The sequence below is a fragment of the Lynx canadensis genome, chromosome B1 (genome assembly GCF_007474595.2).
Source record: "Lynx canadensis isolate LIC74 chromosome B1, mLynCan4.pri.v2, whole genome shotgun sequence".
NCBI classification, from domain to species: domain Eukaryota; kingdom Metazoa; phylum Chordata; class Mammalia; order Carnivora; family Felidae; genus Lynx; species Lynx canadensis.
In genome coordinates, this window is record NC_044306.2 from 230,069 (window position 1) to 249,039 (window position 18,971).

At 44.1% G+C, this 18,971-nt stretch overlaps 1 protein-coding gene and 1 non-coding gene across 11 annotated transcripts in view; one reads left to right on the plus strand and one right to left on the minus strand.

The window, feature by feature from the left end:
* The window catches only part of FBXO25 (F-box protein 25), a 144,610-nt gene that overhangs the window by 24,935 nt on the left and 100,704 nt on the right, over nucleotides 1-18,971 (plus strand). The window lies entirely within an intron of this gene.
* On the minus strand, nucleotides 5,685-5,791 carry LOC115513122. The gene has a single exon (XR_003968549.1). It is a non-coding gene; the product is annotated as a U6 spliceosomal RNA (small nuclear RNA).

Consider the following 18,971-nt stretch of genomic DNA (forward strand, 5'->3'; position numbering starts at 1 on the left):
TCGGATTCACTGAGCACAGACTCACTGTCAAGGATGGGGCTATCTTGGGGCGCCTTGGTGGCTCAGTCGGTTGAACGTCCAACCTCTCAGGTTGTGATCTCACAGTTCATGGGTTCAAGCCCCGTGTCGGGCTCAGTGCTGAGAGCTCAGAGCCTGGAGCCTGCTTTGGATTGTGTGTCTCCCTCTCTCCCTCTGTCCCTCCCCCACTTGTGCTCTGTCTCTCTCTCTCTCTCTAAAAAATAAATAAATGTTCAAATTTTTTGAAAAAATAAAGGATGGGACGACCTCTGTTTACAGAGGTGCAGCCCCTGTCCCGCTTCTGAAGGGTGGAATTCCAAGGCTGGGATGAGAACCTGGGACAGATTTAGAACCACCTACAATCCAAGATGTGCAGACCTAGAATAGCCCACAGTCTGACTCATCTCTTGTTCATGACGTGATGAAGAGCAGCAGGGTGTCCCTGTTGCCTGTGACTCTGAGCCTTCCTGGATCCTCCTGAATTCCTGAATGTTCTAGGACCAAAGGGAAAAGCAGAAGGGCACACAGGAGAGAAAATGCTGTTTCTCAGATGGTCATTTATGTCCTGCATTCTCTGACTTCTACTTTTTAAATGTTTAAGTAAAAAAATCTTATCAGTGTAGCATGAGGACTTTGACAGCCAGAGGGACCCGGCTGTCCCAGGCACAGATAGAGTGAGGAGCCAGCAGGGTGCAGTAGCAGCTCTTGAAGAAGCAGGTGACAGACACACGCATAGATCTGGATCTCCATGGAGAAGAAACCCTGTTCCTTCTATGTTTAGATCTACACTGTTTATTATTTGCTGACAGCCCAAGCTGAGTGCACAGCAGAGCTGTCTGCTGACTGATACTTGAAAAGACTATTAAGGAATAAGGGTGGGGGTTGCCTTAGGTTAAAGATGCCACACATGAATGGACTATCACGGCCAGCCCTCCCAGGAGTGGGAGTGCCCACTGGCCCCAGAGTGAGGGTGGCCTCAAGGCCCAGCCTCTGGGCACCACTGCCACAAACCACTGCTTCAGAAGAGTCTCCAAATCAGGATCCTCATCTAAAGGTTTTTCAGCCCATTTGGCACAGAACACTGGGTTTTAAATCTCCAGATAATCACTTTTCAGGGAAGATGGCCCGTGATGAGTGATTGCAGACTGGTTTGGGTATGTGATGAATCACTACCACGAATGAGGCTGTACAAAAATGGCCATCAGTAAAAAATGCGTGTGTTTCTCCAAGTGGACACACTAACACTGCCTTGTATCAGCCCCTTCCTTGCTGCTCCCATTCATCACTCCATCTTTATGAGCCATTTTGAAGTCATTGGAAATGGATATGTGTTTCTCACAGCTAGTCTTCTCAGAGAGGAGACCTTTTACATATCAGGCCGTTTCATCTTTGGAGAGTCTTCAAAAACCAGGGAAGGAGAGACCAGAGGGAAAATACAATGAGTGAACACCACAGTTTGTCACACCCCAAATGGGAAAATGCACCTGTCTTAAATGAAGGAATAAATAGTCTTGGATGGTTTATAAGACCATGTCCCGGAATCAATGCATTCTTCTTAAAACTGCCTATAAAAAGAGTAGACACACACATCTGTAGAGCTGGCGTCTTCTATTCAGAAGTTTCCTTCCTAATGCTAGAGTTACAAGTATAATTTTTCCCCTTGCGTCCCTCTTGTGTTGACCAACTATTGGATTGCGATACGGGGTGAGACCCACCAAAATCATCATATACCTTTGCTTTTGAATAAGACTACATTCGTTTTACAGCAGGGTCTCACCACATCCTTAGCTAATGTCAAAGAAGGTGAACAACTTCAATCCACTAGAGATACATTGTGAGGCTTAAAAGGAGAAGAATGATGTCAAAGGTCAGTCTTTTCTGTTTCCGTGTAAGCCTTTCCCTCTTGAACTGTATATGTCATAGACAAGTTAAGGGCTTTGTTTCTGTTGTGGGTTCAGAAGACAATGGAGCAGTGGAGAGATACCTCTCTTCTGGCAAAATAGTCCCAGCAGAGCAGAGGGCTGGGCGGTACCCAGTGAGGGCGGGTTCCCAGTGAGGGTGGTTCCTGGCAAGGGCGGTTCCCGATAAGGGCGGTTCCTGGTGAGGGCGCGTGTCTGGTGGGGGCTGTTCCCAAAGAGGGCGTGTTCCTGATGAGGGCGGTTCCCTGTGAGGGCGTGTTTCTGGCGAGGGCGGTTCCCGGTGAAGGGTGTTCCTGGCGAGGGCGTGTTCCCGGTGGTGGCGTGTTTCTCATGAGGGCGGTTCGTAGAGGGCGGTTCCCTGTGAGGGCGTGTTTCTGGCGAGGGCAGTTCCCGGTGAGGGTGGTTCCTGGCAAGGGCGGTTCCCGATAAAGGCGGTTCCCTGTGAGGGCGTGTTTCTGGCGAGGGCGGTTCCTGGCGAGGGCGTGTTTCTGGGGAGGGCAGGTTCCCGGTGTGGGCGGTTCCTGTTCCCGGCAAGGGCGGTTCCTGGGAAGGGCGGTTCCCGGTGAGGGCGGCTCCCTGGGAGGGCGTGTTTCTGGCGAGGGCGGTTCCCGGTGGAGGTGTGTTTCTCCTGAGGGCTGTTCCTGGCGAGGACGCGTTTTTGGCAAGGGCGTGTTTCTGGCGAGGGCGGTTCCCAGTGAGAGCTAGCTGTGCTCAGGCCCACAGGCTACTCAGTGCAAAGCAACGTGTTTTTTGACATCTTCCTTCAGGAGCTGTTTTGACTGTAGCTTCTCCAGCTCTATCTCCCTGGTGCCTGAATTGCTATGACAGCCACTTAGACCAGTGCCATCAAATTGAGAAGTCAGAGTCCTCAAAGATTCCAGGGCCCCGAGCAGTTCTTACATGAGAGACCAACATCTAGTTCAAGAAAACACCTTTTAATTGTGAAATAACACTACAGAGGAGAGGTATTTTCTTCCTAGCATTCAACTTAAAAATAACTCATCATGCGGTGGGTGCCTGGGTAGCTCAGTAGGTTGAGCGTCCAGCTTCGGCTCAGGTCATGATCTCGTGGTATGTGAGTTCGAGCCCGGTGTCGGGCTCTGTGCTGACTGCTCAGAGCCTGGAGCCTGCTTCAGATTCTGTGTCTCTCCATCTCTTGCCCCCTCCCCTGCTCATGCTCTGTGTCTGTCTCTCAATAATAAATAAATGTTAAAAAAAAAAAACACACAACTCATCATGAGCATGAGTTAAGAGATGTGGGATAATCCTCATCTTTCCACTAAGAAATGTGTTTCTCAAGCAGGTAGAGATCCCAGAGCAGGTATCAAAGGACCTCATGGATTCTGAAGACCCCATTTAAGCAATGTACCCTCAAATGGTTACTTTTTTTTAATTTAATTTTAAAAATTTATATGCAAGTTAGTTAGCATATAAGGCAATAATGATTCAGGAGTAGATTCCTTAATGCCTCTTACCCATTTAGCCCATCCCCCCTCCCACACCCCCTCCAGCAACCCTCTGTTTGTTTTTCATATTTATGAGTCTCTTATGTTTTGTCCTCCTCCATGTTTTTATGTTATTTTTGCTTCCCTTCCCTTGTGTTCATCTATGCTGTGTCTTAAAGTCCTCGTATGAGTGAAGTCATATGATTTTTGTCTTTCTCTAATTTTGCTTAGCATAATACCCTCTAGTTCCATCCATGTAGTTGCAAATGGCAAAATTTCCTTCTTTTTGATTGCCAAGTAATGCTGCATTGTGTGTGTGTGTGTGTGTGTGTGTGTGTGTATATATATATACATATATATATACACATACATATGTATGTATATATATATACATATATATACATATATATGTAATGTATATATATATATGCATACATATGTATGCATATATATATACACATATATATACATATATACCACATCTTCTTTATCCATTCATCCATCAATGGACATCTGGGCTCTTTCCATACTTTGGCTATTGTTGATAGTGCTGCTATAAACATGGGGGTGCATGTGTCCCTTCGAAAGAGCACACCCGGATCCCTTGGATAAATGCCTAGTAGTGCAATTGCTGGGTTGTAGGGTAGTTCTATTTTTAGCTTTTTGAGGAAACTCCATACTGTTTTCCAGAGTGGCCGCACCAGCTTGCATTCCCACCAACAATGCAAAAGAGATCCTCTTTCTCTGCATCCTCGCCAACATGTGTTGTTGCCTGAGTTGTTAATGTTAGCCATTCTGACAGGTGTGAGGTGGTATCTCCTTGTGGTTTTGATTTGCATTTCCCTGATGATGAGCGATGTTGAGCATTTTTTTCATGTGTCGGTTGGCCATCTGGATGTCTTCCTTGGAGAAGTGTCTATTCATGTCTTTTGCCCATTTCTTCCCTGGATCATTTGTTCTTTGGGTGTTGAGTTTGATAACATCTTTGTAGATTTTGGATACTAACTTTTTATCTGATATGCCATTTGCAAATATCTTTTCCCATTCTGTCGGTTGCCTTTTAGTTTTGCTGATTGTTTCCTTCACTGTGCAGAAGCTTTTTATTTTGATGAGGTCCCAGTAGTTCATTTTTGCTTTTGTTTCCCTTGCCTCTGGAGATGTGTTGAGTAAGGAGTTGCTGAGGCCAAGATCAAAGAGGTTTTTGCTTGCTTTCTCCTTGAGGATTTTGATGGCTTCCTGTCTGACATTGAGGTCTTTCATCCATTTTGAGTTTATTTTTGTGTATGGTGTAAGGAAGTGGTCCAGGTTCATTCTTCTGCATGTCGCTGTCCGGTGTTCCCAGTACCACTTGCTGAAGAGACCGTCTTTATTCCATTGGATATTCTTTCCTGCTTTGTCAAAGGTTAGTTGGCCATACGCTTGTGGGTCCATTTCTGGGTTCTCTATTCTGTTCCATTGATCTGAGTGTCTGTTCTTGTGCCAGTCCCATACTGTCTTGATGATGACGGCTTTGTAGTATAGCTTGAAGTCTGGGATTGTGATGCCTCCTGCTTTGGTTTTCTTTTTCAAGATTGCTTTGGCTATTCGGGGGCTTTTCTGGTTCCATACAAATTTTGGGATTATTTGTTCTAGCTCTGTGAAGAATGCTGTTATTATTTTGATAGGGATTGCATTGAATATGTAGATTGCTTTGGATAGTATCGACCTTTTTTTTTAATTAAGAAAAAATTTTTTTTAACGTTTATTCATTTTTGAGAGACAGAGAGAGACAGGGCATGAGCGGGGAAGGGACAGAGAGAGAAGGAGACACAGAATCCGAAGCAGGCTCCAGGCTCCGAACTGTCAGCACAGAGCTCGACGCGGGGCTTGAACTCACAAACTGCGAGATCATGACCTGAGCCAAAGTCAGATGCTCAACCGACTGAGCCACCCAGGTGCCCCAGTATCGACCTTTTAACCATATTTGTTCTTCCTATGCAGGAGCATGGAATCTTTTTCCATTTTTTTGTGTCTTCTTTAATTTCTTTCATAAGCTTTCTGTAGTTTTCAGCGTATACATTTTTCACCTCTTTGGCTAGATTTATTCCTAGGTATTTTATGGTTTTTGGTGCAACTGCAAATGAGATCTATTCCTTGATTTCTCTTTCTGTTGCTTCATTGTTGGTGAATAGCAATGCAACCGATTTCTGTGCGTTGATTTTATATCCTGCAACTTTGCCAAATTCATGGATCAGTTCTAGCAGTTTTTTGGTGGAATCTTTTGGGTTTTCCATATAGAACATCATGTCATCTGTGAAGAGCAAAAAAATGTGGAAGCGTCATGAATTTGCGTGTCATCCTTTTGCAGGGGCCATGCTAATCTTCTCTGTATCATTCCAATTTTAGAACATGTGCTGCCGAAGCGAGCATTACCTTCACGTGGTTACTCTTATATACAGGTTCATTTCTCTCCAAAAGTTCTACCTCCATTCATAATGTACCATTTCTTTCAGGGAATATTTTCTGAGTTCTAGTCCTATTTCATAGCTTTCCCAAACTGATCCACCTTGGACACACCCTTTTTCATTTTCTTTCATGACTCCCTCTTTCATATTCATATCATTCTGTTGACATTATTTGTTAGCTTAACTGCAATAAGGATCAAACCTAAACTCTGAGATTGGGCTTTCATAATTATTCAGAAATATTTCCTAGTAATTCCCAGTTCCTACCCTGTGCTCTAGACCCACGGGTGCCAAAGCCTCAAGGAAACCCTGTGAGCACATAGTTCCATGTATGTGCTTGGTTTCTTCATTTCTTCAGTAACCGCTGGCTGCATTCAGATCTCACAGGGCACGGTGCCAGCCATGTCATAGGGTTCATAGGAAAATCCAACAGAGTTCTACGTGGTGCCAGACCCTGCCCTTAACCTTCCCCAAAGGGCCCATTGGCTAAGATGACACCACGGTTAAGACCACAGGCTTTGGAATCTAATTTGTATGAATTCAAGTCCTAAACAAACCAAAAAACCCAAACAAACAAAAAACAAAAAAACAACCACCAAATCCTAGTTCTATCTCTTAACTAAGGGTCAGGAAGATGACTTAACAACACCTGAACCTCAATGTCCTGATCCATCAGACAGTGTAAACCTCAGAGTGTTATCTCAAGCATGTGTAATGTGGCTGCCAGTGCTACTTCATGGTTGGGACTCAATGAAAGGTAACCTATTCAAGGCAGAAAGACACAGAAATAGCTAACTTCTTGTAAGATGATTGTGGATCTTGATAGAAGGGAAGTGTTACCTTAGAAGAAATGGAAATATTCGTGATGTCCTCTTCCACATGGACCACCATTTCTTCTTTCCAGCCATCCGGATCCCAGGAGACCCTGGCCATATTCCTCATGTCTACAGAGTTGGTCCCCACTATTCCAGAGCTCAGTTCAATCCTATACCCACTCACTCAGATTCCTACTTTGTGCCAGATGCTGCCATAGACGCTGCCACTGATGCTGGAAATCCATCAGTGAGATTGATTGGTTCCTTTGAAAATCTCTCAGTCTCTTTTTTCTGTCTACTCACCCCACTGTCTTCCAGCCTCATACAGAGTTAGCATCTGTGCCGGGATTTCTTGTCCTTGCTCTGCAGCTGGCAGCAGGAGACCCTACTGCCTTGTGCTCACTCCCTTCTCCACCTACACCCTCTCAGTGACACAGTCCGTTCCTCCAGACCTCCTACACTCTGGAGCCTGGCTAGAATGCAAATAATTGATTAATCTCTACCACCAACTTAGCGCTGATTCTGGACACAAGCATCTGCCCTGGTGTCTCCCCAAGGAACTCTTCCTGTGGTCAAACATGATGGTAAACATTGCTCACTATGTCACCCTCTTAGACATTTAAAATGCACATGGACTCGGAGAAATCTTTCAGTAAAGATGCCCATTAATGTTTGTCAAGCTGGCATTTCCCAAACTTACACAGACCCTTTCACAAATAACAGCTGTGCATAACCACCAGAATAGGTGTTCCACGGTACCTGTTCTGGGAGATGCTCCTATTTATATCATCATTCTGTTGACATTAATTTGTTAGCTTTACTGCCATAAGACTGATGCTACCCTGAGAGCAGTGACTTTGTTGTTAGATTACTTAGTAGTTATAGCAGCTAATGCATATGACTGAGCAGCAGGTAAGCATATAATAGGTGCTCAATAAGAAGTGTCTTCTGGAAGCTCAGCTTCTCTAGAACAATCATGTTTCACATCTCGATTATACCTGGGTCTTACGTGAGCATCACTTTGCGTTGGCTCTGTAGATTTCTGGCCTCTTTGGTGCATTTTTAATTTTTAAAAATGTTTTTTAATGTTTGTTTATTTTTCAGATAGTTAGTTACACAACACTAGTAGGGGAGGGGCAGAGAAAGAGGGAGACACAGAATCTGAAGCAGGCTCCAGGCTCTGAGCTGTCAGCACAGAGCCCGACGTGGGCTCAAACCACAAGATCATGACCTGAGTTGAAGTCAGATGCTCAACTGACTGAGCCCCCCAGGAGCCCCTCAGTGCATTTTTTTTATTTTTTTATTTTTTTATTTTTTTTATTTTTTTTTTCAATGTTTATTTATTTTTGGGACAGAGAGAGACAGAGCATGAACGGGGGAGGGGCAGAGAGAGAGGGAGAGACAGAATGGGAAACAGGCTCCAGGCTCTGAGCCATCAGCCCGGAGCCTGACGCGGGGCTCGAACTCACGGACCGCGAGATCGTGACCTGGCTGAAGTCGGACGCTTAACCGACTGCGCCACCCAGGTGCCCCAGTGCATTTTTTTTAAAACAGACTTTATTTTATTTTGTTAAAAAAATTTTAAGCTTATTTATTTATTTTGAGAGAGACAGAGACAGTGTGAGCAGGGGAGGGGCAGTGAGAGAAGGAGAGAGAGAGAGAGAGAGAGAGAGAGAGAGAGAGAGAGAGAGAATGAGAATCCCAAGTAGGCTCCATGCTGTTAGCACAGAGCCTGACCCAGGGCTTGAACTGATGAAACTGTGAGATCATGACCTGAGCCAAAACCAAGAGTCAGATGCTTACCTGACTGAGCCACCCAGGTGCCGCTAAAAGGTTAATTTAAAGCAGAGTTTATAAATAAGGATTTTTGTGAACTATTGATTCATGGGATTGTAACAGGTATTAAGGCAAAATCTTCTACAGTGAGTCAAGTTTGGATAAACTAGCGTTAAATAACATTATTGCAGGATTTCTGGAAACATCTAATGTGTTCATGTGTGCTATAACACATGTGAACATAGCAGTAGGCATCATCAAGTGTCCTTGACCTGGAAGGCCATTTTCCCCCAATGCATTTCGTGGGGCTGGTGTTCTGCAGAAATTCTGTATTAAACATTTTCTCAGTATAGCATGCTAAGAACAAAATCATTATTTCAAATTTATTAGAGATGTTCTCGTTAATTTACTAGACTCCTACACCCTAATCTCTCATGAAATAATTCCAGTTATTATTATTACTAGGTGAATGGGAGACAATCTAGTGCCAGGACAAAACACTGGGCAGAACTGAGGAAATCTGAATTACGGTCCTAGCTACATTAGAGTCTAGCCATGAGAAACTTCAAATATTTTAAATACAATCAAAACAATGTTTTAATGATTTCTTAATTTAACAATTTATTAATCACTTAAATATAATTTTATTAAAAGCTTGTGTATGTTGCATTTTCAAGAACTCCACAATTCTGGAACCGTGTCATGTTACATTTGATCTTCATTAACGGTTTCAATTTCGGTACATATTCTGTGGTAACTATCATTTGTTTTAGCCCATTCCTACCGTTGCGTTGAAGGAAAGCCTTTTAGTCACTCTGAAAATGAAGCATTCACTTTGAATGTTGCCAATAATCGTGGTGCCAAATTTATATCATTAAACTTTTGGTACTATTTTGGAGGAGTCAGTTGTGTCCAAGTGTATTTGTTATATTGTCTGTGAGATTGTTCCTTTCATAACGTATTTGTGCAGGCAGTGCCGAAAGGGAAGTCCAGCTGGAACCGGAAGGGGTGCTCTCTGAGAATTTAAGACGTTTTTGGGTTTGTGCAGTCTTCTTGCAGAAGAAACCAAAGTTAGTCTTTGGAGTGAAGAAATTGTCTTCGGGAAGGGGCGTTGAGAGGGCCTGCCTTCTTCCCGTTCATTTCCAAAATGGATTAGGACAACCGGGTGATGCGTTGACTGGAGGATGCATCCCGCAGGGCGTCCACCCACCCTGGGTAAGACAGCACCACACGAGGAGCCAAAAATGCCAGCCTCAAGGATAGGGCAGTGCCCAGCTGAAGAAGGCCGCCATGGCAGCTTTGGGCGTGTCCAGAGGTGATGTCCCTGGAGGAGGTGACCTCTGTGGCCAGGAAGGGGTGTGACAGCATCCTTGGGACAGACATCACGGGGAGATGCTAAGAAAGGAGAGGAGGACAAGGTGGCTGTATGTGGGGGCCTGAGGTGTCCCTTTGTTGCTCTTAGATGTGACTGGGTGGAGAAGGCTTAGGGAGCATCCCCTCACAGCTGACCGCTCTAGGTGCATAAGTGTGACCCCACCTGGGAGGCCCTCTGCCCTTCACCCTAAACATTGAAACCTGGAGAGGCATGAGGTAAGGCGGGCTCTGTAGTGCCCTGAGAAAGGCTCATGCATGCAGAGTCCCTTAGGAGCCACCTCAGCCTTGCAGGGGTGGCTGCTTTATGATCCCCAGGAAACTGAGGAGAGGAAGGCTGGCTGGCAGGAGGCGGGAGGGACTGCTGAGTCCTCTAAGCAAGGAAAATCCCCAGGAAAAATTTCCCTGTTATTGTAGAAATGACATACCACTAAAGTAGTTTCGCTGCCAGACAGACATCCAAGTACATATGAGACTTGGTATCATAAAACATCACTTCAGATCACTGGGAAGAAGCGGACTGTTCAGTAGTTTGTGCTGAATTCCATTTCACTCTTTATACCAAAATAAATTCCAGTTTGACAAATGATTTAAACAAACAAATGAAATAGTAAAAGTACATTAAGAAAACATGACAGAATTGATGTTATAATCTTGGAGCAGAAAAATTATAAACAATCCAAACTATGAAAACTATAAAGAAAAATATGACAGATTTGACCACATAAAAATTTTAAATTTCTACATTATTTTTTAAAATATCGTAAACAAAGCTAGAATATAATGTAAAACTGACAAAAAGTGTTTTCAAGAAATATGACAGAAAAATGACCAATTACGTTAATATGCAAAGGGCTTTTTATAAATCAACAAACAAAAGGAAAAGCAAATCAGGATGGACAAAGGACAAAAGTAATTTCACTGAAAATAATTAAATGATCAGTGAGCGTATGAAAAGATAAAATTTAAATGGTAATAAGTGTATTGAAATAAAAAATTAACTTTTCAATAAATAATATAACTGAAGTCATAGAAAAATAACCCCTCACATCTGTTGGAAATAATAGAAATACTCATGAAAAAGACTTTGGTCAAATAAACGAACATACTGCCATAAAATGGAATACAGTGAAACTTGAGGTCGATTTTAATGAATTGTATGGAAGATTTCCAGTATCGTTAACATTTTAATCAAAAACTTTGTATAGAATGATACCATTTTTATTTTTAAAAAACAGATACATATATATTTAATGGAAATACAAGCATAGATGTTCTTGGAAGGGCTGATATTCTTGCAAGTAGTATATAATAAAAGTGGTCAATAGCCAGGATCCACAAAAAATCACATGATCAAACTTATAGAAAATAGATGAACATATGGGAAGGGGGAAAAGAAAAAAAGTGAGAAGGAAACAAAGCACCAGAGACAAACCACGTCAGCGAACACACCTGTACAGTGGGGCTGTGGTGTGACTCAGAGGGTCCCGTGTGTGAGAAGACACAGGACCCTGGGCTGCAGATGCACTGCCTGGACTATGAACACTTCCCGCACCGCGGTCCACGTGCACCTGTGATTCCCAAAGGCAGGCCCTCTGAGCGGAGGGACTGGCTGCACAGGGACCTCCTCTCAACAACAAGCCTATGGGACTCCACCTCCAGGGCCTCACCACCACCACCCAGGGCCCCTCCACAGCCACCACCACCACCACCACCTGTTCCATCAGTAGCTCACCCCCTGTGGAGCCACTGTTGTCCCGGGCAGAGCTGAGACCTGCAGTCCAATCTGCTTCTGAGTAAGTAGTCTGTGTAGCCTGGCTTGGAAATTGGTGCCCTGTGTGTTTCTGGGGTCCACGCCACGTCAGAGAGAATCTTTGTTCAAAATTGCAGTTTTCACGATTGCTTTTAAGATAGATTTGGTCAGAATGTCACCTGGGATGCCTAATTTGACTAGTTTTCTGAAATCCTCATGGCTCCTATACTTTTGAGCATCTTATTTAGTGGACCAAGTAGGACTTACACCCATCGTGTCTTTAGACAGCCAGGAAGGGGTGCCTGGGTGGCTCAGTCAGTTAAGTGCCGACTTTGGCTCAGGTCATGATCTCATGGTTTGTGGGTCTGAGCCCTGCATCAGGCTCTGTGCTGACAGCTAGGAGCCTGGAGCCTGCTTTGGATTCTGTGTCTCCCTCTCTCTCTGCCCCTCCCTTGCTCACATTCTGTTTCTCTCTCTCTCTCTGAAAAAAAAAAAACAAACATTAAAAAATTTTTAAATAGCTGGAAAGGTATTTTCAGTCTCCCACAGAAAAGAGAGTAAATGTGTATTTCCAAAAGGTGGTTAAGACGTTACCATTGGCTTCTGTGTGCTCCTACAAAGCTTAGAAAGTGATTTCCTAAAAAGCCTCTCCAGCAATTGAACAAATTGGTCAGACTTTTGATAAACTGTTTCAAATCCAGGAAATAAAGCACAGGTGGCTTTTTAGAATTGCTACTCAAAAAACTCAGGTCCTGCTCTCCCTCCCTTCCCATTGAGCCCCTTGCCTGAGGTCAAAGCAGAGACGGTGACCCTTGTCTGTTGTTTGGTTCAGTAGCTTTTCTATTTCTGCTGAAACACAGGTAGGCTTTCAGAAGAAACACTGTTTTCAAGTCCAGATCACCTCTCCTGCACAGTGTGTTCATTGTCAGCATAATTTTGTCCTAGGAAGAACTCCTTATGAAACACGAGTCACTGTGTAAATTAGGAAAGTCAGCAAATTAATAAAAAAAGAGTCAGGAGAAACCTGCAGAATTATTCACGGTTGTTGCCAAAAGCCTTGCCCCCCTGTGTGATTCTCAAGGGCCATATAACATCTTGCTTTCTTCAGGCCAAGCTATTGAAGCTTCAGTCACCATGTGGGTCAGTGTGGGGGCGCAGGACAGGGGAGAAGAGGGGACCTCCATTCCAGTTACATGATTGAAAGTGTCCATGGACTTTCCAATTTGGAGAACAGCAAATCAACTGAAAACCAGTGAGAACACATGGAAAGCAAGGGAGTCACTTTGTATTTTTACGGTGGTGAAGGCTGAATTGGTCCCAGCCAGGGGCAGGCACCCTACCTCAGGGCATTTGCAGGCTGGGCGGGTCTTTCACGACAGTAAAGACCTCCAAGTGGACAAGTGTGCTTTGGCCATGTGATGGGGCCTTGCGAAGAACAATTGTGGAAACTGTGTTCGCTTTTCAAGGCAACCTTTAGAAGGCACCGGAATATTTATAGAGCAGCCTGAATTTGCAAATTTACAAATCAGTACTCCTATCAGACAAAGGCTGGGGCCGCCTGTTGAATATAGAGGAAGTCTTCAAGGCCACTCAGTAACTGTAAAAGGATGAACATATTTGGAAAGGTTCTGATCAAAATGCAAAGGAAAAGTCACTGTACGTTTGACAAGCATAATATACGACACCATAAGCCACTGGAAAGTAGAGTTCTTGAGAGCATTCTAGTCTCAAAGATCCTGTGAAGGGGAGCCCAGTGTGGGGATACCAGGGTCTCACATATGTCTGCTTGGAAGAGGTCGCCTGTAGAGGTGGCCAGGAGCAACAGGGTTAGGTGAAAAGGCCTCCTGCTGGCACCCCCTGGCCTCCTTGAATTTCCTCCACGTGTCACTCTCAGCCTGGCTTTGCCCGTGGTCTGCAGCCGCCCAGTGGCCCCCACACCCCACCTCCCACTGCCTGCCTCTTCCTGTGGACCACCACCAGATCTGTGCTCCAGCCAAGTCCTAACTCATGGAGGACGATACAGTAGCTTTTGGAAGTGAGACAAAACCTGAAGACAAATGTATTTCACATCCTAACAGATGAAGGATGGGTGGATCTAAATTAACCCAACTTCTTGCTTGTAGACCTGACACTGGTCCCAAACCTCGCACCTTTCATCTGCCAGTTACTGAGTCCATTAGAGGGTTCACCTTCTCTGGAATTCAACCATTTGTAACTCTTTTATTTTTAATAGATCACAGATACCAAAAAGAGTACAACACATATGTTTAGCTCGGTGATTTACTACGAGGATAGCACCTTTGGAATGACAATAGAGGCCCATCCTTGCGCCCTGTCTTGTTCTCCACCCCTTCTCCCCTGGTGCCAACCAGGGTCCTGACCCCTCAAGGAAGGGCTCCCTTGTGCTTGTGAGAGATTCGTTACCCAACAGTACAGGCCCAGGCAGTACACTTTCATTCTACCTACTCCTTTTTTAAATGTTTACTTTTTCTCTAGAGTAGTGTAGGGTTTACAGCAAAACTGAAGGAAAGGTGCAGAGATCTCCTGTGTAGGCCCCGCCTCCCATCATCAATACTCCTGACAGAGGGCACTTTTGTTCCAAGTGATGAGCCCACATGGACACGCTGCCATCACCCAGGGCCCACAGGTTGCTCCTGGCATTGGATGTTCTATGGGTTTGGACGGAGGTAGGATGACATGTGTCCATCGCTGCAGTCACACGGAGCAGCCTCACTGCCCTAGAGCCCCGTGCTCTGCCTCCTCCCGGTCCCCAGCCCGTGGCTGGTCTTACTCTAAAGCTTCGTCCCCACAGGGCCCATCTCTGTTCCTTTCTCTTTCTCACTTGCCTCCATGGGAGTTGGGAGAACAGAGAACCTAGGCCACTTCTGCAGGGTTTCCTACAGCCCAGGTTTGCAGATGGTGGATTCTGGTGCAGCTCAGACTGGCAGCTGAGTCCGGTGGCTCCCTCGGACTCAGGCACCATCTGTCCTGCAAGACTGTCTTCTTTCACCAGGCGGCAAAGAAGGCGCCTTTGTCTCTGGGGGATGTTGCCTGCTGTTGAGTCTCAATTTATAGATCCATCTGTTCAGTAAAATGCTCAACTCATTTATATTACTTATTAGTTGGCACACCTTTAAAAACAGATACTTTCATCTATTTGATTACTCAGTGGTATAGTACATATAGAAAAGGGAAAATAAATGATTATGTCCCTTTATCCGTTTTCAAGATAAAAATTGATTTGCTATCATTCTCTGAAGGTGACCAATGACCATTTTCATTATCATGAAGTTATGGTTTTAAATATAATGCATGGTGGTACAAGAACAGACACTCAGATCAATGGAATAGAATAGAGAACCCAGAAATGGACCCACAAACGTATGGGCAACTAAATTTGACAAAGCAGGAAAGAATATATAATTGAATAAAGACAGCCTCTTCAGCAAGTGGTGCTGGGAAAACTGGACAGCGACATGCAGAAGAATGAACCTGGACCACTTTCTTACACCATACACAAGAATAAACTCAAAGTGGATGAAAGACCTCAATGTCAGACAGGAATCCATCAAAATCCTCGAGGAGAAAGCAGGCAAAAACCTCTTTGACCTTTCCCGCAGCAATTTCTTAACACGTCTCCAGAGGCAAGGGAAGCAAAATCAAAAATGAACTACTGGGACCTCATCAAAATAAAAAGCTTCTGCACAGCGAAGGAAACAATCAACAAAACTAAAAGGCAACCGACAGAATGGGAAAAGATATTTGCAAATGACATATCAGGTAAAGGGTTAGTATCCAAAATCTATAAAGAACTTATCAAACTCAACACCCAAAGAACAAATAATCCAGGGAAGAAATGGGCAAAAGACATGAATAGACACTTCTCCAAAGAAGACATCCAGATGGCCAACCAACACATGACAAAATGCTCAATATTGCTCATCATCAGGGAAATACAAATCAAAACCACAAGGAGATACCACCTGACACCTGTCAGAATGGCTAACATTAACAACTCAGGCAACAACACATGTTGGCGAGGATGTGGAGAAAGATTATCTCTTTTGCACTGCTGGTGGGAATGCAAGCTGGTGCGGCCACTCTGGAAAACAGTATGGAGGTTTCTCAAAAAACTAAAACTAGAACTACACTACGACCCAGCAATTGCACTACTAGGCATTTATCCAAGGGATATGGGTGTGCTGTTTCAAAGGGACACATGCACCCCCATGTTTATAGCAGCACTATCAACAATAGCCAAAGTATGGAAAGAGCCCAAATGTCCATCAAAGGATGAATGGATAAAGAAAATGTGGTATATATATACAATGGAGTATTACTTGGCAATCAAAAAGAATGAAATCTTGTCATTTGCAACTACGTGGATGGAACTGGAGGGTATTATGCTAAGTGAAATCAGTCAGTCAGAGAAAGACAAAAATCATATGACTTCACTCATATGAGGACTTGAAGAGACAAAACAGATGAACATAAGGGAAGGGAAACAAAAATAATATAAAAACAGGGAGGGGGACAAAACAAAAGAGGCTCATAAATATGGAGAACAAACTGAGGGTTGCTGGAGGGGTTGTGGGAGGGGGGAATGGGTTAAATGGGTAAGGGGCATTAAGGAATCTACTGAAATCATTGCTTCACTATATGCTAACTAATTTGGATGTAAATTTTAAAAAGTAAAAAAGTTAAATAAAAAAATATAATGCATGGGTTTCAATCAATTGCAATTTGCTATTCTTTTTCTTTTTTTATTTAAAAACACTTTTTTAATGTTTATTTTTGAGAGAGAGTGAGCAGGAGAGGGGCAGAGAGGGAGAGGGAGACAGAATCCAAAGCAGGCTCCACGCTATCAGCAAAGAGCCAGACGCAGGGCTTGATCCCACAAACTGTGAGATCACAGCCTGAGCTGAAGTTGGATGCTCAACCAACTGAGCCACCCAGGTGCCCCAATATTCTTTCGAAATCTCCAGTGATTCTGTGTTTGGCCAGTGGGAACCTCTTAAATTTTGGTCATGAATTCTTTTAACCCTTTTAAGTCCATGTAGACTTTGGTTGCTTCCTTGCTTCCTTCCTATCCAATAATGCAGGTCACCTTGGTATTTCAGGTCACAGATATGTGCACTAGGGGTGCCCACTGCTCTGGTTAGTCATGAGTTCACACTGCTACTTCCCAATCCAATTCAGGAACACAGGGTTTTTACATAATGTCTTGTGTACCACATTCATATCCCCCTTCTTCTGCTCAAAGAATCCCAGTTCTCTGGGCGCCTGGGTGGTTTAGTCAGTTTAGCGTCTGACTCTTGATTTTGGCTCGGGTCATGATCCTCAGGTCATGGAATCAAGCCTGGAGTTGGGCTCTGCCCTGAGTGTGGAGCCTGCTTGGGATATTCTCTCTCTCTCTCTCTCTCTCTCTCCCCCCCCCCCCGACTCACACACTCTCTCTCTAAAATAAAATATAAAAATAAAAAGAATGCCAGTTCTGAAGCTCATGGAGTTGACAGAATGAAAATATCCCACAATCACTCATGTACTTTATCATACTTTATATACACAACAGCCTCAGAATAACAAGGAAATACTATCGGTACCAGCATAATTACCTTGAGCAGTAAAAAAACTACATGTGCTCTCCCTGATCTCCCCCTGTTTCTGTGATGTGAGTCTCTTGTAGGCGGCATATAGTTGGGTCTTGTTTTTTTTATCCATTCAAACACTCTATGCCTTTTGATCGGAGGATGTCATCCATGTACATTTGACGTAATTACTGATAGTTATGTTCTTATTGCCATTTTGTTACTTGTTTTCTGGGCTTCTTGGAACTGGACGTCTGTTTCCTTCAGGTTAAGGACATTTTCAGCCATTATTTGTTCAAGTGAGTGTGTTGCTCCTTTCTCTCTCTTCTTCTTCTTCTGGGACTCTGTAACGCGAACGTTGGCCCACCTGAGATGGTCTCACAAATCCCGTAGGTTTTGTACGTTGGTTTTCCATTCTCTTTTTTCTCTTTGCTCCTGTGAGTGGATGAGTCCACTGCCTTGTCTTCAAAGTGTGCTGGTCTATTCTGCTTCATCCAGTTTGCTGTTGAACGCCATTGATCATATTCTCCAGTTCAGTTATTATATTCTTCAGCTCTGTGGCCTCTATTTGGTACTTTCTTATATTAGTATCTCTTTGCTACAGTTCTTACCATGTTCGTCTATTTTTCTCCTGTTTATTTTTATGACCATTACTTTAAACTCTTTATCAGGTAAATTACTTATTTCTATTTTATTAAGTTTTTTTTTTCTGAGCTTTTATCTTGTTCTTACATTTGGAACATATCCTTTTGTTTATTCATTTTGATGGACTCTGTGTTGGTTTCTCCTCATTAGATGAAACAGCCACCTCTCCCAGTTGTGAGGAGTGGCCTCGTGTGGGAAATAAACGTTCGCATTCAACCTAGCCTAGTTCTTGGTTTTCTCTCAAACCTTCATGATTGTCTAAGCTGCCTATTTTATTTTTATCAGCTCTGAGTACATAAGGGTGTGCCAAGACTTATTAGTGTTCCAAAGGGGAGGATCTCATTCAGCACCTTAATGCAGGTTGATTGGAAGCCAGGCCCTCAGACCAAAGCTTTTAAAGTATGCAGATATATACAGTCCTGTGGGACTAAAAGAATGAGCCCCATGGAGCACTGGAATCAGGCAATCTGGAGGTGTCTCTGGGTGGCAGAGTTCCAGATGAGTGTATTGGCTCCTTTTTGGGAGATACCAGTGAGCTGTCATGAGGTAGACAGAGAATGCAAACATGGCACCCACCAGCCTACCTTCCCTGGGCGCACCTGCACAGGTGTGTGCTGAACCTGAAGCTTGTGCCTCAGCCTGAAGTTCCAGGTCAAGCAAATAAGCACTCTTTCACAGAAAGACAGCATGTGTTTCCGTTTGCTATCTCTTTAGTGGCTTGGGGTGGTAGCCTGCCAGAAGTTGTATCTGATTTTTACATTCCGGTGGGACCACAGAATGCAAGGTCCCCTGGTCTTCAGAAGTGGGCAGTCAAGGGGAATGCCCTGAGTGGCAGCCACAAACCCAGGGCCCCAGATGCGAGGAAAAGCTCCCTTCCAGGAGATGCTTGCACTCTGGAATGCAGCAGACAGGGGCACAAAAATGGCACCTGCCAGCTGGATCAAGGCAGAGCAGGAACATACAAATGGTACCCACCGGGAGGGGAAAAGATTGTGCCCACCAGCTGGAGGCTAGACAGCACGAAGATGGTGATCGCCAATATCTGTCCCCAGAGAGTATCCCAGTAGGTTCCTATATCCGTGTATTAAATGAGATGCCTGCCCCTTAGGCTTACACTTTAATGTAAGCAAATGAGCATGCTTCACATAAGTCTGGGCACAGTTGGCTGCCTCTGCACTGGGTGGGTCTAAGCACACG